The following is a 13267-nucleotide window of genomic DNA, read 5'->3' on the forward strand; positions in this document are numbered from 1 at the left end:
TGAAGTTAAATTATCACTGTACCTTCCATTACCCTATACTGCCTCTTACATTGACACACACTCTTCTGAGTAGTATTTATTTTTGTAATAACTAAGATAAAATTTAACTTTATTGTAAATGAACTACACATTCATCAAATTGAAACTGTACAAAAATAGTATTTTAGGTATTTTAGATGAGAATACAAAGATTTGACATTAATATTTATAATGATGTTTATTGATACTTTGAAAGAGAAATATGGCTGGTTAACCAAACTGATAAAAAATCTCAAACCTCACAATTTCTCAAATAAATACAACTGAAAACCAAAAGTTGCAGTATTTTCCTCTATCTTTAATTTATCCCTTATCATCCTTACAAGCGTATTCAGAGGAGTGAGTTCTTGCCTATCCCCTAGATGAAAAGGACAGACCAGAAGCTATTGGCTGGAAGGAAAAAAGGCAAGAGGTTACCAAAAATACTCTCTTTGCTTGGCTGCCACTCAGGTATTGGCAAATGATTATAGCTTGATCTTTCTCTTGGCAGCCCTTTTGGGTGCTTCAGAAGCCTGTATTGAGGTTGGGCTTCTCTCTCCTACAAAACCATGGCCTGCAGGAATGCATCTCTCTGAGTGTGAGGGGCTCCTCCTTCCAATAATATTACCTTGCCTCCAGGTTCCCTCTGGTGAAGTCTGTACACCTCCCCAGCATGCCTGGCCTTAATCACCTCGTGGCACTTCTGTCTCATATGATTCTTCTTTAGTTTCCATAACAAACTCAGACAACACTGCTCACTCCCATTAGTACCCAGCTAATTCCTCAAACTGGACATTTCTCAAGAGTAAATCAGATTCCGGTCCACTTGATCCTCCAACAGAATGAGACGCAACTCAGGATTTCCCATTTGCACAGAGAAGGTTACTTCATAAGATTTGAAAGGAGAAGCAGGTACTCCAGCTCTACCTCACTTAGAAGATGAGTTTGATACACAGAAAACTAGCAGCACCCTCCCAAAATAAAAATCTATTTACAACCGTTTCTCCATCTGCTCTCTCAGCTTTTTTTTTTTTTTTTTTTTTTTTTTTAGATAATCTATGTGGGTAAGAGATTTAGGAATCATCTAGCCAGGTCTTGGCAACCTACTTTTTGTAAATCCGGCAGAATGATCTGACTTATATCTCACTGACATTTATTATTTTAAAGCATTGAGCTAAATTTTCCTTTTAATATCTTGTTACAGATGTAATTCTCTCTACTTTTGAGAGTATGGTAAAATGTCCTTCTCAAAAATTGTTGACATGAATTTAAATGGAAAAACCTTCTGGCAATGTGAATTATAAATTTTCTAATGGCTATATTCTTTGATTTAAAAATTTTATTTCTGAAAATCCAGTCCAAGTATATAATCCTGAATGCAAAAAAAAAAACCTATACATAAAATCTGTCCTCAAAAATATATCAAAAACAACCTAGATAGAAACAACATGTAAGTGATTAAGTAAAGTAATAGAAACCCAGGTAATGAAATATTATACAAGCAGGAAAATGTTTATGAAGTTTATACAATAATAAGGAAAAGCAATGATAATTCATTAAAAAATGTAAAAGTTAGGCTTTAAATTTTTACCTGTAGTATAAAAATAATCATGTTAAAATGTTTTTTAAAAGAATCTCTCAAATATATTTGCATACATTTTTTAAAGTTCAGGAATGTACCAAAGTATTAACAGTGATTATCAATGAATGTTTTGATGTTAGCAAAGGTTTTCCTCTCCTTATTACTATGTATTTTAACATTTTCCTACACTAAGCATATATTTCTTTTAAAATGCTGCAAATAATAGTTAAAAAATAAATGCAGAGCATTAAAATTGAAAATAATAACCATGACACATTTTATCCTTGGAAGACATAATCTAAAATGCTTATTCCTTTCCCTTTTTCCACATCAAGTATGATTCTAAATCTTGTAGACTTTGCATCCAAAATGTCTTTAACCTCATTTTCTCTTTTCCAGGGCTTTAGCACTACTCTTACATATCCTCTTACTTCCTCTTACTCTTAACACCACAACCATTGTACCAGATTCCTAACCAGCCTCCTTGATTTCCAGATGTTTCTCTGACCTTGGTTCAAATCCTTTCTAGCTTTATGACTTTCAGGCATATTACTTATCATAGATAAGCATCAGTTTAACTCTTTATAAAAATATAAAGGTGGCTCATGCCTGTAATCCCAGAACTTTGAGAGGCCGAGGCAGGCAGATCACCTGAGGTCAGGAGTTCGAGACCAGCCTGGCCAACATAGTGAAACCCCGTCTCTACTAAAAATACAAAACTTAGTCGGGCATGGTGGTGCGTGCCTCTAATCCCAGCTACTTTGGAGGCTGAGGCAGGAGAATCGCTTGAACCTGGGAGGCAGAGGTTGCAGTGAGTCGAGATTGTGCCACTGCACTCCAGCATGAGTGACAGAGCAAGACTCTATCTCAAAAACAAATATATATATATATATATAAATTATATAATTCTACAGTTCTCTAAGGAGTATATAAAAAGAGGTTATATACCTCTTTTAGTGTTTGGCCAATAGTGGCTGTTCAATAAAGGCAGCTCTCATTATTATAATTTCAACTATGTTATTTTTCTGTACTTTTAATGTTGCTATGTTGTGCACTTTAAAATACAGATTTTTGATACAGCCATTTAAGATCCTCCAAAATATGATATTAAGTACCTCTTCCACTTTATTTCACAAAATTGAACCCTCAGCTTCAAGCAAAGTGGACGACTTTCTGCTGCCTGGTCACACTCTTTTGTCCCTCCATGTTGGTGCCAAAACTTGGCTTATTCCCACAACTCCATTGATCCCTTTACCCTTTATTCCTCCCTGTCATGTTCCACCTTTCTGAAAGGTCATATCTTATCTGAAACCTTTCTGAACCCCAAAACCAAATTAGATTACTAATTTCTCTGAAACTTCATAATATTTTTCAATATCCTTAGGATATATAACATTCCATTCATCATCCTGGTTGGATAACTGATCGTCAGGGCTTAGCTTGAAAAGCAATGTCCTCAGAGAGGCTGCATCTGCCCAACCAAACTAAAGTAGGCCCTAGGCTACTATCATATTTTCCAGTATTTTTAGTTACTCAGTTTGTCTCCCTTCTTTTTTCCTACCACTTTGCCAGTAGATTTTTTTACTTCTCAAAAACAAAACTGTTTTCCTTAGCAGTCCCTAGTACTGTATCTTTCAAACAATAAATGTTCAATAATTGTATGAAATTGAATTGTCAAAAATGAAATCTGTATCATCTACACTAAAGTTGGTAAGAAAGCTTCTAATTTGAAAATTGTTACTAAAATCATAAGTTATCCTCTCCACATCAACATACACATTCAGCATTCACACACTCACATTTATTCACACACATTTGCACACATGCTATTCATAGACATTTACACACACCATTCACACATTTATTTATACACATACATCATTCACACATTCACAGACACCACTTGCCCACACACCCCATTCACACACTCACACTAATTCACATACACACTCATTCACACAAACACACCCCTCTGGGTTCTTGGTCTCTGCCATAATTTACATAATGTTCAGTGAGCAGGTATGGCAGGCACCAATTATAGGAAACTGGAAATGCTCTACCTGGAACTCTCAGTGGAAGCCATGATCTGTTGTATTTGGAATGTACAGAAAAGACCATGGAAAGAAAGGGAGAAAAAAACGATGATGTGAATGTTAAGTAATAAACCTTTGGGAACAATAACACATTCAGTATAGCTCACTTGATAGTATAGTTTGGTAAAGTCTGACAGAGAATACAAACCAATGCAAAGTTAGAAAAAAATAGAAATTTAAAATATGAAGAGGAATTGTGCAGAATCTATAAAACTATAGCCTTCTTCAGCAAGAATTTTGTTGTTCATTTGAGACTTCTAGGAAACATAGTTTGGGTTTTTAAAAATATTTTCTTAGGGAAAAATAATATAAAAAGAAAATAGAGTAACAATTTTAATAAAAATATAAACCATAAAATAAATAGATAGCTATGTACTGTGTTTTAAAAGTTAATCGATACTAAATTCAAAAGCATAAAAAAGAAGCTGTTCCCCAATTACAGAATTCCACACTCAAATTGCTTCAAAAATACTTCTGAGTAAATAAAGATGCTTGTTCCTTCCAGAATCCTCACTGCAGCCCCTCAGCTTTTATCAGAAAACTTGAACACCTATTAACTCTTCTCTTCCTCTATCTGCACCCTCTGATACTCTTTAGATTTTTTTCCCGTCAGCATTTAAACACATTCAGTGTTTCCCACTATAATCAAAAGCCCTCCTCCAACACATTTATCTCCTATCTTCTAATTTTTCTCTCCCCTCCAAAATTATGTCAAAATTTTACAAAATTGGTTACACAGTCTTTCTCCATTGTTCTCACCTTTTACTACCATGCCCTCTTTAACTTGAAATACATTAATTTTGTAATATTTCTACAATGACCTCTGTGGTAGGTTGAATAATACCCCCTCTCCAAATGCCCATGTTCTAATTCTGAGATTCTGTTAATATGTTACCTTAAATGGCAAGAGGGACTTTGCAAATATGATTAAATTTAATGATCTTAAGATGGGGAGGATAGTCTGGATTATGCAGGTGGGTCAAACGATGTAATCACATGTGGCCTTAAAATAGGCAGAGGGAAAAGCTGCTACAGGAGAGTAGCAGGAGATATGACAAAAGAAAGAGGTTGGGGCCGGGTGCTGTGGCTTACAGTAACCCCAGCACTTTGGGAGGCCAAGGGGGGAGTGTCGCTTGAGCCCAGGATTTCAAGCCAAGCTTGGGCAACATAATCAGACCTCATCTCTGAAAAAAAAAAGAAAAGAAAAAATTAGCCAGGCAGGGTGGAGCACACCAGTTTTCCCAGCTACTTGGGAGGCTGAGATAGAAGGACTGCTTGAGCCCAGGAGGTTGAAGCTGCAGTGAGCCATGATCATGCCACTACATTTCAGCCTGGGCAGCAGAGTGAGACCCTGTCTCAGGAAAAAAAAAAAAAAAAAAAAAAGAGGTGGTAGTGATTTGAGGAAAGTCAGGAGCCAAAAATTGCAGCCAATCTTTCGAAGCTAGAAAAGGCGAATAAATGAAGAAACGACAGGTGTGCTAAAATCTCAGAATTTACCACTATGGAATTCATCCATGTATTTCAAAACCACTTATACCCCAAAAGCTATTAAAATAAAAATATATATATATTTAAAGCTAGTAAAGGCAAAGAAACAGATTCTCCCCTAGAGACTTCAGAAGGAGTCTGCCCTGCCAACACCTTTACTTCAATCCAGTAAAGCTGATTCCAGACTTCTGGTCTCCAGAACTGTAAGTGAATAAATTTGTGTTGTTTTAAGCTGCCAAATATGTGCTAATTTATTACAGCAGCAATAGGAAGATAATACAGCCCCATACAGTAAGTCAAATGGAGGACAACTCCTAGTCTTCCCTTAGTTTTCACTAGCAACCTCTTAGCTCTTTAAATACCACTAGGCTTTTTATTAGATCTTTGGCTGATTCTTCTCAGACTTCTTTGCTTACTCCTCCCTTTCTACCAAAATAGTACATGTTAGAGTTTCTTGAGACTCCGTCTATTTTTTTTTCTTTTTCCAAGTCTTATATCTCCTCAGGAAAACACAGCACCACTGAGTGCTTTGGCAACCTATAGAGAACTTCAATCTTTGGTCACAGCATTAAGAGCTCTTGGTTTCATAGTCCCATGAGCCCTCTTTAAAATGGCCTAAAGACTCCATCTAAAACCACACCATTTTTCACTCTCTAAGCAATCATATCTACTCTGAAATCTCTTGAAAGCCATATCCCAAGCCCATCTGCTTGGCTACAAGTATATACACCTGCTTACTTTAGTTCCCTACTCAATTATCACACAGACATCCCAAATTTAATGTATCTACAACTGAACACATTCCTTTCCTTCAAGCTTGTTTTATTTCCAGTATTAATAATCTCAACAAAAGGTACCACCAGGTTTTCTAATCGAAAACTTGGGATTTATTATATATGTCCCCTTTCCTCCCCTACCATATACAATCAACTACCAAGTCTGATCAAGTCTGCCACCTAAATGCCTATTATGGCCAATATCAGTGAAACTAATCTAGTTCAAATCACAATCTCAGATATGACTAAATGAATGCAGTGGCCTTATGACATACCCACCCCCAACAGTGCACAATGTAGCAACACTAATTCAGTTATTTTCAAACCCCCCCCCCTACATACAGAGCCATTCCCCCACATAATAGGCACAGTGATATTTAAACACACACACAGTCACACACACAAATCCTATATTACCACGGACTTGCTTAACACTCTTTGCTCTTCAGAAATAATGTGATTCAGGAAATCTTTCCTTTAGACTTTGGTCCCTGCCTCATTCTTTACTTTCATTTCTCACTATTCTATGCATTTCTCTTAAATCACCTTCATGGTCCCCTTCTTTTAGATCATTGTACTTTTCATTTTCTTTTTTCACAATTCAGGATCATGGAACTCTGAAAGTCTCTTTTGTGTAGAATTCTTTCCCCACCATCCCCTTGTTTTGCCCATCTTATTACCTAACTAGGTCTTATTCATGCTTCATTCTCCTCTAAAACGTCAGGGATGCATTCTCTGATATCCTCTCCAAAACCAGGTTACAGTTTCCTGCTATGTGCTTCCAAATTAAACTACACTTTGACTTCAAAATGCATATTGTATTTAAATATACTTAATAAACATTGTCTTCTCTCAGTAGATATTTTTTTCCTTTTTAAGCAGCATTATAAAAGTATAAATGAGGTACAATAAATTGCCATATTAAAAGTATAAAATTTCTTAAGTTTTCACATATATGGATACAGCCATGAAACCACCATAACAATAAAGATAGTGAACACATTCATAACCCCGAAGTTTCCTCTTGCCCCTTTGTTCTAACAAAGTCATACCATATTTGTCTTGTTCCTAATGTTCCTGGCACACAGTGGCACTCAAAATATATTTGATAAGTGAATTAAATAGTAAAATTGTTCATCAAAGGATTATAAGCACCAAAAGCAATGTGTCTTTGTTTTTGCAACTTTTGTAAAATAATGCAAACCTATGCATCACTGAAAATTATGCTTTATGAGAACGATAAATTTTATTTTAATAAATTCAAGTAGAAAAATCAGATTAAACGGATTTATAAAACATGACTCTGAACACATATATTTACGTAGATTTATTTATGTGTAGCTAGAAAAGATAATAGACACTGACACAAAAACTAGCAATGGAGAAATTGCAGGTGATTTTAATTTTCTTCTTTGTGCTTCTCTGAAACTTTTAAAGACCATGTGTCATAATATGTTGAATGGGACCTTTCCTGCATTTTAAAATTTTGGCTAAAGCCCCATGCTGTGGACAACAAGTAGTAAGTATTTCCACATTCTAATCAAAACAGCCAAAAAGCTGTCAGATTCCCCTCTCTTGAGTTTGCTAAGAGGTAGCCAAATTGGTCTTTCTGCTGTCATACTCAACATTCTATCCAGTGTACAAAAGCTAACATCCTAATTTTGTTGAAGGGGAAAGTTGGCAGAAAGTGAGCCATTCTAGTTTATTTTCCACCCCATCCCGTATCTGAAAGAAAGGCAAAGGATGCCATTCCTTTAAGTGATTATTATACTCCAAAAAGAACTACTTTTAGAGATTAAGGATGGCATAAGAACTGGCATTGTTAACCCTGGCTGGATGCTTGCTGAGCTGCATTCGTGCACAGGCTCACATATGCTGCCACCTGAGTGGAGTATGGTAAGAAAAGTCTTAGGAGCTTCAGCCTGTGTCCTATGGAATTTTAGAGTTACTGTCTTGCAATTTTTTTCAAGGCAGAAGTTTGACCACAGAGAGGACAGCAAGAGTCAGCCCACCTTCAGAAAAGATACACTAGTTTCCTATGTGGGAAGTGGATACTACTAAGGGAGGAGACCACCCCTCACATTGTCTTATGCCCAATTTCTGCCTCCAAAGAAAGAAAAAGTGAAAACTAAAAGGCAGAAATGAAATCCACAGGGAGACAGCCTGGCGCCGCACCCTGGGCCTGGTAGTTAAAGATCGATCCCTGACCTAATCGGTTATGTTATCTATAGATTACAGACATTGTATAGAAATGGACTGTGAAAATCCCTATCCTGTTTTGTTCCGATCTAATTACCGGTGCATGCAGCCCCCAGTCACATACCCCCCCGCTTTCTCATCACGACCTTCTCACACGCTCGGCTCTTGAGACAGGAGTCTTGCCGATACCCTCAGCCGAATAAACCCCTTCCTTCTTTAACTCGGTGTCTGAGGAGTTTTGTCTGCAGCTTGTTCTGCTACACAACAAAAAGTGGCAAGCTCAAGCATCTCCATGTGGCTTTCTTGGATTAAAAGGGCTTTCTGCCATGGCAGGGGAACACTAGCAGTAACGAGTGGTGAGATGAACCGATGTGGGCAAGAGCTGAGTTGCTAACTAGAGAGTGATGCAATACAGTTGTTCAATGGGAACCCAAAAGAGCCCAACTGTGCTCCATGGACAATTCAGCATTTAGCATGCGAGCCCCTCACAGGGTATTGAGGACTAAAAGAGAACAAAATGAGCATCAATTAAACCTGTTTTTTCCTTTTTACACAATTCCGCACATGACCCCTTCTCCTGCCTTGACCTTGGAAGACTCAGAAGACGATAAATTGAGGATGACTAGGTGGAGATATAGAACACAGTGAGGTAGGCAGTATGGTTCCTTTCTATGGACGGGGCTTAAGGCCCACAGGCCTGGCAGTTCTCCGGTGTCTTTCGATCCCACACGTTCTGCTGTTGAACTCCTCAGGTGGATGGGAGGCAGGACTAGATTGAAGCTCCAAGCAGAGCAGCTTGCGAAAGTTCGCATTGTGAATTGTAGCTCCAGACTGACTGCAGGAACAAACCAGCAATCCCGAGAGGACCCACAGACCCTCTGAAGGAAGCGGACTGCTCCTGTAGTACCCAGGAGACACCCCAAATACTGTGAGTGCCCCAGCTGTAGAAGTGGGAAAGGAAGACCCTGCTCCCCCAAACACACACCTCCATTGGAGAAGTTGAAAGTCTTGTTTGTGGGAGAAGTTTCTGACTTTACCTGGAGCTGAGTCAATTTAGAGAGCCAAGCGAAATACAGGGTAGAGGAAGTAGCAGAAAGGCCCTGGGAGCTCACTGTGCCCCAGAGTAGGCCATTCCTGCCTGGCATCCCAGGGATCCATTGGGAGGGTGACCAGAGGAGCAGGGGGTAAAACTCCACAGGGAGAAGGAAATCTCTAGCTGAACTTTGTAACAATTTGAAGAGGGTGAGAAGCCTCCTGGCCAGAACTCCAGGGAGGGTGAAAATCCAGTGTGTGGACTCCACAGGTGGGGGAAGAACCAAGCCCTTTTCTTTCACAGCTGGGAGGCAGGTAGCCCAGGGCAAATTTTCAAGCCTGACATGCCTTCCACCTGGAAACAGACTGGGGGTTGTTGGGGTGAGCATGATGGGGGCGAGACTGGCCCTTCAGTTTGAGTGGGAGCTGCATGAGGCCTGTGACTGCTGGCTTTCCCCCACTTCCCTGACAACTGCATGACTCAGCAGAGGCAGCCACAATCCTCCTAGGTACACAACTCCAGTGACCTGGGAATCTCACCCCCATCCCCCACAGCAGCTGCAGCAAGACCTGCCCAAGGAGAGTCTGAGCTCAGACATGCCTAGGCCTGCCCCCACCTGATGGTTCTTCCCTACCCATCCTGGTAGCTGAAGACAAAAGGCATATAATCTTGGGAGTTCTAGGGCCCAACCCACCACCAGTCCCTCTCCACACTACTGCAACTGATGCTTTCTGGAAAGCATCACCTCCTGGCAGGAGGCCAACCAGCACTAAAATAGACCATTAAACCACCAAAGCTGAGGACCCCCATGGAGTCCATTGCATTCCCCTCAACCATCTTCACTGGAACAGGCGCTGGTATCCACAGCTGAGAGACCCATAGAAGGTTCACATCACAGGATTCTGTGCAGACAACCCCCAGTACCAACCCAGAGCTGGGCAGACTGGCTGGGTGGCTAGACTCAGAAGAGAGACAACAATCACTGCAGTTTGGCTCACAGGAAGCCACATCCAAAGGAAAAGGGGAAGAGCACTACATAAAGGGAACACCCCATGGGACAAAAGAATCTGAACAACAGCCTTCAGCTCTAAACCTTCCTTCTGATGGAGCCTACCCAAATAAGAAGAAACCAGAAAAACAACCCTGGTAATATGACAAAACAAGGCTCTTTGACACCCCCCAAAAATTACACTAGTTCCCCAGCAATGGATCCAAACCAAGAAGAAATCCGTGATATAACTAAAAAAGAATTAGGGAGGCTAGTTATTAAGTTAATCAGGAAGGGACCAGAGAAAGGTGAAGGCCATTGCAAGGAAATCCAAAAAATTATACAAGAAGTGAAGGGAGAAATATTCAAGGAAACAGATAGCTTAAAAAAATCAAAAATTCAGGAGACTTTGGACACACTTTTAGAAAGCCTCAGCAATAGAACTGAACAAGTAGAAGAAAGAAATTCAGAGCTTGAAGACAAGGTCTTCTAATTAACTCAAACTAACAAATACAAAGAAAAAAGAATAAGAAGATATGAACAAAGTCTCCAAGAAGTCTGGGATTATGTTAAATGACCAAACTTAAGAATAATCCATGTTCCTGAGGAAGAAGAGAACTCTAAAAGCTTGGAAAACATTCAGGGGAATAATCAAGAAAAACTTCCCTGGCCTTGCTAGACACCTATACATCCAAATACAAGAAGCACAAAGAACACCTGGAAAATTCATTGCACAAAGATCTTTGCCTGGGTGTATTGTCATCAGGTTACCCAAAATTAAGAGAAAGGAAAGAATCTGAATAACTGTGAGACAGAAGCACCAGGCAATGTATAAAGGAAAACCTATCAGATTAATAACAGATTTCTTAGCAGAAACCCTACAAGCTAGAAGGGATTGGGGCCTTATCTTCTGCCTCCTCAAACAAAACCATTATCAGCCAAGAATTTTGTATCCAGTGAAACTAAGCATCATATATGAAGGAAAGATACAGTCATTTTCAGAAAGATGCTGAGAGAATTTGCCATTACCAAGCCACCAGTACAAGAACTGCTAAAAGGAGCTCTAAATCTTTAAACGAGTCCTGGAAACACATCAAAACAGAACCTCTTTAAAGCATAAATCCCACACCTATAAAACAAAAATACATATTAAAAAGCAAAAACAAAACAAAACAAAAAACAAAAGTACACAGACAACAAAAAGCACAATGAATGCAACCTCACATTTCAATATTAACATTAAATGTGAATGGCCTAAATGCTCCACTTAAAAGATTCAGAACCGCAGAATGGATAAGAACTCACCAACCAAATATCTACTGCCTTCAGGAGACCTACCTAACACATAAGGACTCACATAAGCTTAAAGTAAAGGGGTGGAAAGAGGCATTTCATGCAAATGGACACCAAAAGTGAGCAGGGGTAGCTATTCTTATATCAGACAAAACAAATTTTAAAGCAATAGCAGTTAAAAGAGACAAAGAGGGACATTATATAATGGTAAAAGGCCTTGTCCAACAGGAAACTATCACAATCCTAAACATATACATGCCTAACAATGGAGTACCCAAATTTATAAAAACAATTACTAATAGACCTAAGAAATGAGATAGACAGCAACACAATAATAGTGGGGGACTTCAATACTCCACTGACAGCACTAGACAGGTCCTCAAGACAGAAAGTCAACAAAGGAACAATGGATTTAAACTATACCTTGGAACAAATGGACTTAACAGATATATACAGAAAATTTCATCCAACAACTGCAGAATACACATTCTATTCAACAGTGTATGGAACTTTCTCCAAGATAGACCATATAATAGGCCATAAAATGAGCCTCAATACATTTAAGAAAATTGATATTATATCAAGCACTCTCTCAGACCACAGTGCTCCTGAATGAGCATTGGGTCAAAAACAAAATCAAGATGGAAATTAAAACATTCTTCAAACTGAATGTCAATAATGACACAACCTATCAAAACCTCTGGGTTATAGCAAAGGCAGTGCTAAGAGGAAAGTTCATAGCCTTAAGCATCTACATCCAAAAAACTGAAAGAACACAAGCTGACATTCTAAGGTCACACCTCAAGGAACTAGAGAAACAAGAACAAAACAAACCCAAACCCAGCAGAAGAAAAGAAATAACCAAGATCAGAGCAGAATTAAATGAAATTTAAACCAAACAAAAAAAAGATAAATAAAACAAAAAACTGTTTTTTTGAAAATATAAATAAAATTGGTAGACCTTAGCAAGATTAACCAAGAAAAGAAGAGAAAAAATGCAAAATGCAAAATTCAAGTGACCTCACTAAAAAACAAAACAGAAGATATTACAACTGACAGCGCTGAAATACAAAAGATCATTCAAGACTACTATGAACACCTTTATGCACATAAACTAGAAAACCTAAAAGAGATGGATGAATTCCTGGAAAAATACAACCCTTCTAACTTAAATCAATAAGAATTAGATACCCTGAACAGGCTAATAACAGGCAGCAAGATTGAAATGGTAATTTAAAAATTACCAACAAAAAAGTCCAAGATCAGACGATTCACAGAAGAATGCTACCAGACATTCAAAGAAGAATTAGTACCAATGCTCTTGACGTTATTTCACAAGAGAGAAAGAAGGAACTCTCCCTAATTCATTTAATGAACGTAGCATCACCCTAATACCAAAACCAGGCAAGCACATAACTGTAAAGAAAACTACAGACCAATATCCTTGATGAATATTGATACTAAGATTCTTAGCAAAACACTAGCTAACCAAATCCAACAACATATGAAAAAGATAAGCCACCATGATCAAGTGTGTTTCATACTAGGGATGCAGAGATGGTTTAACACATGCAAGTAAATAAATGTGATACACCACATAAACAGCATTAAAAACAAAAATCACATGATCATCTCAGTAGATGCAGAAAAACCATTTGACAAAATCCAGTATCCCTTTATGATTAAAACTCTCTGTAAAATTGGCACAAGGGACATACCTTAATTTAATAAAAGCCATCTATGACAAACCCTCAGCCGACATAATACTGAATGTGGAAAAGTTGAAAGCATTCCCTA

At 38.4% G+C, this 13267-nt stretch overlaps 1 non-coding gene across 1 annotated transcript; it reads right to left on the reverse strand.

Annotated features, from left to right (window-relative positions):
- Positions 1 to 5670: 5670 nt before the first annotated feature.
- On the reverse strand, positions 5671 to 5798 carry LOC112209908 (small nucleolar RNA SNORA25). The gene has a single exon (XR_002944897.1). It is a non-coding gene; the product is annotated as a small nucleolar RNA SNORA25 (small nucleolar RNA).
- Between the last annotated feature and the right edge of the window lie 7469 nt (positions 5799 to 13267).

Source organism: Pan troglodytes, chromosome 6, assembly GCF_028858775.2.
Source record: "Pan troglodytes isolate AG18354 chromosome 6, NHGRI_mPanTro3-v2.0_pri, whole genome shotgun sequence".
NCBI classification, from domain to species: domain Eukaryota; kingdom Metazoa; phylum Chordata; class Mammalia; order Primates; family Hominidae; genus Pan; species Pan troglodytes.